The sequence below is a fragment of the Rosa rugosa genome, unplaced genomic scaffold (assembly GCF_958449725.1).
Source record: "Rosa rugosa unplaced genomic scaffold, drRosRugo1.1 SCAFFOLD_190, whole genome shotgun sequence".
NCBI lineage: Eukaryota > Viridiplantae > Streptophyta > Magnoliopsida > Rosales > Rosaceae > Rosa > Rosa rugosa.
This window is the reverse complement of record NW_026908932.1, coordinates 9,879-18,229: the sequence shown is the minus strand read 5'-3', so window position 1 is coordinate 18,229 and position 8,351 is coordinate 9,879. Positions and strand designations below refer to the sequence as shown.

General features: G+C 37.8%; 1 non-coding gene across 1 annotated transcript; it reads right to left on the bottom strand.

Annotated features, from left to right (window-relative positions):
- Positions 1 to 6,250: 6,250 nt before the first annotated feature.
- Positions 6,251 to 6,357, bottom strand: LOC133724208 (small nucleolar RNA R71). Its single transcript, XR_009853535.1, has one exon. It is a non-coding gene; the product is annotated as a small nucleolar RNA R71 (small nucleolar RNA).
- Positions 6,358 to 8,351: the final 1,994 nt, after the last annotated feature.

The window sequence follows — 8,351 nt, the reverse complement described above, 5'->3', positions numbered from 1 at the left end:
AAGGAAAAAATAAAAAATGAAAATGAAGAACTCTTGAATTCTTAGTGAGAAAAAATAAAAGAAAAAATTCCTAAAAGTTCAGCTTGACCACCACAAATAATACTACTATATATTTTGCTAAAGTCCAATAACATAACCTGATTAATGATCAATAGCTCAAATTTTGTTTTTACAGAAGGTCCCAAATCCACCTGCTCATTTGTACGATAGGGCTGCTTTCATGTGTGGGAGGGAGCCAAATTTTGAGCTTCCTGAAGAGGAGAAGCAGGAACTGATGAAGTTCAAGTGGGATGAATTCTTGGCGGTGACTCGTCACTCCATTAACAACAAAAAGCTCAAGAAGTGGCAGTGGTCTGAGACACTTCCATTACAAGATGGTGACTAGGATGACAAGCAAGAAGTAAATGGTATGTCAACTTTGGAAGATGGGGAGGAAGACACACGACTCTCTTGATCCTAATGGTTCAAGGACAATGCTTAAGATTTCCAGTTCTAACAGTTAAGTGCTAGCTAATAATCCTCCATTTTTTAAAGTATAAAGGCCCATATTAGGGCAAAGATGGTAGATTTCGTTGTCTTTAACTCTTTATTAAGCAAATGCCCAGTAAGTAGTTTCAGATTAGAAGCATCATAGTGGTCATTTGCCGTTGGTTCAAATGAACCAGTTCTATGAGAAATCTATTAATTTATTAAATGCTGTTCGCTACTCAGTTGGACGAATAATGCTTGAGAAATAATTTGAAGAAGAAACGTGATCTGAAGGTTAATTTTTAATATGCTGCAATCAAATAGCAGTACCTTAGTTAGAAAGTACTTTCTCTAACAGTTCACAAAAAAAAAAAAAAAAAAATTGCATCATAAAACTACAACAAGAATTTGGCGTCCATAGATGCCTATTGTCTCTAACAAGGCACATTTAAGTTCACTATGACACATTATTGTTAAAGACAAGTTTTTAGCAACAAACCTGAAGGTAGTTGAGTATATCGCCTGTTGCAACTCTAGATCCCCCTTCTTGTTGTCTACAGATCCACTGATAAATTTTATCCTGAAAAAAAAAAAAACGAAATAATTAAAGTTCATATTGCCAAGGTTCCATCAATAAATGTAGATATGTAGTGCAATTTCAAAGCATATTTACACATCAACCGAGCATTATGTGTGTAAAAAAAATTGAAACATGCATATGTGGAAGCTTTGCAGAAGCAATGGCCCACTGCCTGAAGGCTACAGCAAGTGAATGATATTAGAATCCCTAGTCCCTTAGTAAACTAATGGAAGCAACATATTCTTCAAATTTTTAAAGAGTCACACACACTAGCGGACACTGAACAAGAACTCCTGTCAACAACCAGGTACTACCAAGATGGCTATGGAACAAACAAGGAACCCATGTATCTCTTGAGCCAATATGGCACAACACAAGTATACGAAATTTCAGCAAAAGCCTAAACTGACTCACTCATAAGAAAAAGACCAAACCAACCATTTAGAATCTCAATCACATGTTGCAGTTCACTCTAAACTCAAATACAGTTCCAAAACTATAACCCTTTGTTTTCCATTATTCTTCATATAAACCCATATCAGAACACTCCTCAGTAATCCTTTCATTCACTTCTGATGGGTTGATTATCATTATCGTCTCTCTAAATCAATAAAAATGCAAACTTTGATAAACCAATACAACTATGCCTATAGAGAAACTCTGAAAAAAAATTTCATCCAAACTCAAAACCACTAATCACCCAATCCAAAACCCAACCACATACAATCCCAAATATTTCAATCGAATCAACCAATTCAACAAAAAAAATCGGAAAAAAAAAAAACCAACGAAACACCCAATCTGACATATCCAAAACCAAAAAACATAACTATTCTTCCATAAATAAGCAAAATCAAAAGTAATTTCAGACAAATTTTCTATAGTTAATTCCTCTCAGACTACAGAAATCATACTCTTCCATTTCATAATTTAAACTAACTGAATTGAACCCATTGATGGAAGAGAGAAGATAGTTGAGAGAGTGAATTGAACCCACTGAATTGAACCACTGATGGAAGAGAGAAGATACTGAGAGAGCGAATTGAACCCAACTTGAGAGATCGAAAGAGAAGGTCAGTACTGACTATGGCATATGAGGTTCTTCGGATGCAGACAAGTTTTAGGGTTTAGGAGAGGGGAAGATGGAGTATGAGATGGATCGAACAGAGGGATCGAATAGAATGAAAATATTGGAAACAAAGAGATGGGATTTACCTTGGAATTTGATTAAGCCCAGAAAGAAAAGAAGAGAATAGAAGGCGTTGAATGTTTAAGGAAGAAGAAGAGAGTTTGCGTTTAGGTTTCAAATCTCAGGGAGTTTGTGTTTAGTTCATCGGGAACTAAAAGATAGACGCGCCTAATTTTCGTCTCTTGGCGCCTTGGAGCTAGGTTTAGTTTGCTTTTCAACATATCTGGAAAATAAGTTGAAAAGTAAATAAAGGCTACGGCACCTGCAGTGAAGCAAGAATTAGGAAAAATCTTACTACGGCATTTTTAATGCCGTTGCAATTGAAGCATTTTTATGCTACGGCTGTCTTTTGCCGTCGCAAACTTTTTTTTTTTTTTTGCGACGCCTTGTTTCCCGTAGCAAATCTATGACCAATGGCGACGGCATTTTTGCGCCGACGCTAACTGGGGTGGCCATTGCAATTATTTTTTGTAGTGGTGAGTGGACATTTGTTTTTAAATTAAATTATGCGTGCAATATTATTTTTTTGAATATTAATTTATTGTATTGATTTTTATAATGATATTTGAGTATGCTTACTATATCGAAATTTCTTACTATTATATTTTCAATGAAATATTGATAATTTTTTAGTCTTATTGAAATATGATATTTATTTCATTTCCGAAAGTTTTTTACTTATTTATCAAATTATTCAAATATTGAGCTATGAAGATTTTCAATCAGAAAGAGCGATGACTTGCAAAATATGAGTATGGTATTCAAGTATTTGAGTATAAACGATTTATCGAGATTTCATGAATTATTTTAAGAATCGAGTGTTTATGGAATATTAAACATTACGAGTTGATGAGATTAATATTATGAGAGATACTAAGTCTAAGTTCAGATTTCGTAATCGAGGTCGTAAATTAGAGAAAGATGAGTATGATAGCACATGCATATATTACCTAGTTGGCAGTGTCCTCTAGGTAATAGTTTGGTCGACAATACCCTCTAGACAATATTTTGGTTAGCAGTACCCTCCAGAATATATATTTCAGCCGGCAGTATCTGATAGGAGCATAAAATGCGACGAATTTATAGTTTAATCCTTTACACTTTTGCTTAGTTATTTCGTTAAAAAGATCAAACTAACTTTGTTATTTTCTTAGGAGGTTTGTGGATCAACCATGGAAAAATAGGAGCTCAATTGTGGCAAGTTAAGGCTCAGATGTATAATACTGATGCAAAAGATGAAGGACAACCATTTATGTGGTCAGAAACAAGAAGGGAAGCTTGTGGAAAACTTCGTGCAAAACAGTTGCTGAGAAGCAAAATATGAAAACTGGAATCTGCCTTATTTTCTTCTATATTTGGACCCCATTTTGAAGATATTTTGAGTGCACCATGGCAGCAATTCTTGACTACATGTGAAAACCAGATATTTCACTACAATAAAGCCAAATCAAGTGATCATAATAGTCAAGGATCAAGTCAGAAACGTTGCACAAAGTAGGCATCCTGATCAGCTTTCCACCTTCAGTCTTATCTATGAAGCATATTGGAGCTGTCTTTTGGAGACTTTGTTGGAAAGTCTTTTGGAAGGATATTGTTTGGACGTCAATAAATGATATCATAGGGCATTATAGGCCTAAGAAACGTTCAGAAAGATAGCTACAAGGTCGGTGTACAAGCCCATAAAATTGACCAGAAGATAAGGAAAATCTGGAAATTTCTGACAGACCTTATCTTGAAGGCTTTTCAAGGCTGCTTTTGGGCAGCAAGTTGAGGGGATTTTTAGAAGATCTTTATACACTCTTAAAGATCACCATCAAGGCTGTTATCTTGTTAAAAATCACATTCAAAGCTGAAATGAAACCGAGTTAAAAGAAGGGCTAAAAAGGCAATCCTAAGTGAGGCAGATAAGGAAGTCACATTCCTTATCTCTTGGCAGATTGTTTTGAGGCTTCTTGGGGATCCTTTGCTGAGTTATACACGTTTTATATGAGCTGTTAGCATGTTTTATATCAGCTGTAAAGGATCTACAAGTCAAAGAATTCAGCCTAAGAAGAGAAAATCAAATAGAACAAGTAAACAAGCTTGGCCTAATTGCAAGAGTGCCCTTGAAACTTGCAACTCCTACATAAAGGGGCCTCCTTCCATGTTTTATAAATAGAGTGACCAACCACATACAGAATATATCACATAAAAAAGAACCAGAGACACACCAAAGAAGAAGAAGAAGAAGAAGAAGCAAGACTGCAAAATCACACCAGAGACGATCGATCACTGTTTCTCAAAGATCGATCATTGATCGTATTTTTCCCAATTTCTGATTTTTGTTGTCTTCCTTTCTCATGAACTCCTTTGTGTTTTTGATTCCAATTATGTGTAACTAAATTTCCAGTAGCTAGGGAGCTGTTGAAGCCCCTAGACATGATCCATAACATGCTTTGATTTTCGGTTTGTTTTCAATTAATAAAGTTGAGGTTTTGTTTACCAATTTCTCATTGATGAATTCTATGTTTGTATGCTTTGGAGGACTACTTAGTATGCATGCTAGGGTTCTAATACTTTGATGGTTTGATGCCTGGATCAATAGTTGGATTCCTCAAATTATCTAGAGAAGTAATTGGTAGTTTTCACTAGCAAGTAAACAAAATCCTAGGTTTAGCAAGGCTCTAAGTTATTTGCGATGCCTAGTGATTGCTCAAACTCTTTTCAAACTTAATGATCTCTGCATGTTTAATCTAATAAACGTACCTTTAGGTTGCATTGCTTGGGAATAGTCTAGGTGTAGAGCACTTCCTGCCTAGCGTACAAGGTAAGAAAGAGTAATAGGTTGTGTTCAAGCGTACCGAGCCAATCTGAGTATCTTCAACTAAGTTAATTGGTGATAAATTGGACAAAGTGTGTTGTGTGTTATTGTTGGGGGTGGATACTTCCTTCCTAGCTAGTTTCATTATCTTGATCTCAACCAACTTCAAATCTGCTTCAATTTCATTTTTCTTTCTGTTCTCTGTTTTTCTGTATTTTATTTCCATAGCAAATCAACTCCAAAATTCACCAAATTTTGTGTGCTAGACTCTTTACGTGTGTAGTATATCTCTGTAAATTTTCGTATTTTTCTGGGTTGTTTTAGTTAGGTTTTTAGTTTGTTTTTCTACTGCGGTTCAGTAGGAGCTGCAGTCACGTTTTTGTGACTTTTGTTGAAGCCTTTAGTTTATCTTAATCCTCTGCGGGAGACCCTTATTTCCCTATATTACAATCGACATATTTGCAGGAGAATAAGGAAAATCAATAGCTTTAAAAAGAGCTATCAATTTTTGGCGCCGTGTCGCCGGGGATTACTTTTATTCTAATTGCTTCTACTAGTTTGTCTAATTTGATTTTTGTGTTAGTTTCTTACTTAGTTTTTCTTTGTTTGTGTTTTCAGGTGTATGCTTACTCGTAGCACTGCACAAGGCAATCTTACCCCCTTGGATTCAGAAATAGAACGCACTTACAAGTCGAATAGAAAGCAAACGAAGGACACTAGTTTGCCAATTGACGACACAACGGCGGGTTCTACTTCCTCACAAGGGGAGGAACACGGGAAAACTCCACCAAACTCACCTGCACGTTCAATTCACGAGGACGAAAAGGAACCCCCAATCCTCGCCATGGTTGAACCAAAGCCATTGAAGGATGCTTTTGTTCCTACAGCTTCGGAGTCCCCCTCATGCATAGCTTACACACCACCGGGCAATCAGGCCTTCTCCATTCCTGTGCAGCTCCTTAACTCGTTGCCTAAGTACTCGGGCACGCCATCTGAGGATCCTAATGTTCACATTAGAGAATTCTTGGATATTTGCAAGCTGCAAACCATTCAGAACATCCAACCAGAAGGACTCAGGTTACTTCTATTTCCCTTTTCTTTAAAAGATGATGCAAAACGTTGGTTATACTCGTTACCTGCAGGTATCATCACAACTTGGGATGAAATGGTGAAGAAGTTTTTGAAACAATACTTCCCTGCTCAATTGACCAAACGATTAAGGAGGGAGATTCAGAACTTCACTCAAAAGGATGGAGATACACTATATGAGGCATGGGAGGAATTTCAAGAGTTGCAGAGGAAGTGTCCCCATCACAACTTCAGTCTGAATGACCTTGTCCAATTTTTCTATGATGGATTGGACATAACTAATAGGGGCAGTGTTGATTCTGCATGTGGAGGTACTTTCATGAATAAAACAGGTCAAGAAGCATATAATCTGATTGATGATTTGGCCGACAACAATAGACAATTCTACACAAGAGATAAACGTATAAGAGGACGTGGAGTGTATGAAGTTGATTCAAGGAACCAAATGGTGGCAGTGGAAAGAAAACTCGACATGCTAATGAATGCCTTGGGCAATGGCATTAAGGCAACACCTCAGGTATGTTCTATTTGTTCCTATTCTGATCATACTACTGATAAATGTCCTTTGTCTTCTTTGTCTGAAGAACAGGTGAATTATATGGGGCAACAAAGGCCTAAATACGACCCTTACTCGAACACGTACAATCCGGGATGGAAGGATCACCCTAACTTCCGTTGGAGCGGCAATGACAACGTGGTTCGACCCACCCAAGGTGTCTACAATGGACCACCTGGATTCCAACAAGGGGCTAGGCAGCAAATCTATCAACAAGCTCCCCCTCAACAAACCTCAAGCAAGTCTTTGGAAGAACTAGTCAAGGAGATGACCATAAACACCAATGTCTTCATCCAAGAAACAAGATCTCAACTCAAGGAGCATGGTCAATCTATCAAGAACTTGGAAAGGCAGGTTGGGCAACTTGCAACAGACATGCACACTAGACTTCCTGGCACCCTCCCTAGCACAACAATTCAAAATCCTAAGGATGGACGTATGGCTGAGCTCAATGCAATCACTTTAAGGAGTGGTACACAATTGGAAAAAGCTTCTGCGCATCAAAGGGCACCCATGAAAGGTCAAGAAGAAAAGGAGGAGCAAAGAAATATGGAGGAAGAGAAAATCAATCATTTTGGGGCTGATCAGAATGTTCATGCTTTTTCTCCTCCAAAGGTAAAAGATCCTACTCCTCCTAAGTTGGTTACTTCATGTATTCCTTTTCCTCGCAGGTTCATGAGCTCTAAGAAAGATCAAGAAGAGAAGGATGTCTTGGAAACTTTCCGTAAAGTCCAAGTTAACATTCCTCTCTTGGATGCTATAAACCAAATACCACGATACGCCAAATTTCTCAAGGAGCTTTGTACCAATAAAAGGAAGTACAAGGAGAAGGAAACCATTGCTTTAAGTGAAGAAGTGTCCGCTGTGCTCCTAAGAAAGTTACCTCCAAAATTGAAGGACGCCGGGAGGTTTACAATCCCTTGCACAATTGGGGATAAAAGGTTCGGTAAGGCTTTATTAGACTTGGGTGCTTCAATTAATCTAATGCCTTTTTCTGTTTATGAGTCTTTGAACCTAGGTGAACTCAAGCCTACACCAATAACTATCCAATTAGCGGATCGCTCAATAGTTCTTCCTAAGGGACTTGTGGAGGATATGCTCGTCCAAGTTAATCATTTGATATTTCCCGCGGATTTCTTTGTACTTGACATGGAGCCCGAGCCTGTGCCTTATGACCTACCTCTTATTCTTGGCCGGCCATTCTTAAGAACCGCTCGCACAAAGATAGATGTCTTCGAAGGAACCTTAACAATGGAATTCGATGGAGATGTTATAAGCTTCAATATCTTTGAAGCTATGAGGTACCCTTGTGACGTTCATTCCTGTTTTTCTATTGATACTCTTGAATTTTTAGTGCAGGACACCTTTGATGCAAGTGTGGGGGAAGACCCACTCAAGAAAACATTGGAAATCGGTTTAAACTCCCAGCAGCAATCGACCGCAGGGAATGCAGCGATCGATTATTTGCCGTCTGCCATAAAAGTTGCTGCTTCATCTTCCATGGTTTTCAACGAAGAATTGCGGGAATTAGCTGCTATCCTTGATGCTCCACCTTATATCCCAGCTAAGTTTAGTTCTAAATTCATTCACCTTCCACTAACTGATGAAAAACTTGTTCCTTCTATTGTTCAGGCACCCAAATTAGAACTCAAACCATTGCCCGAACACT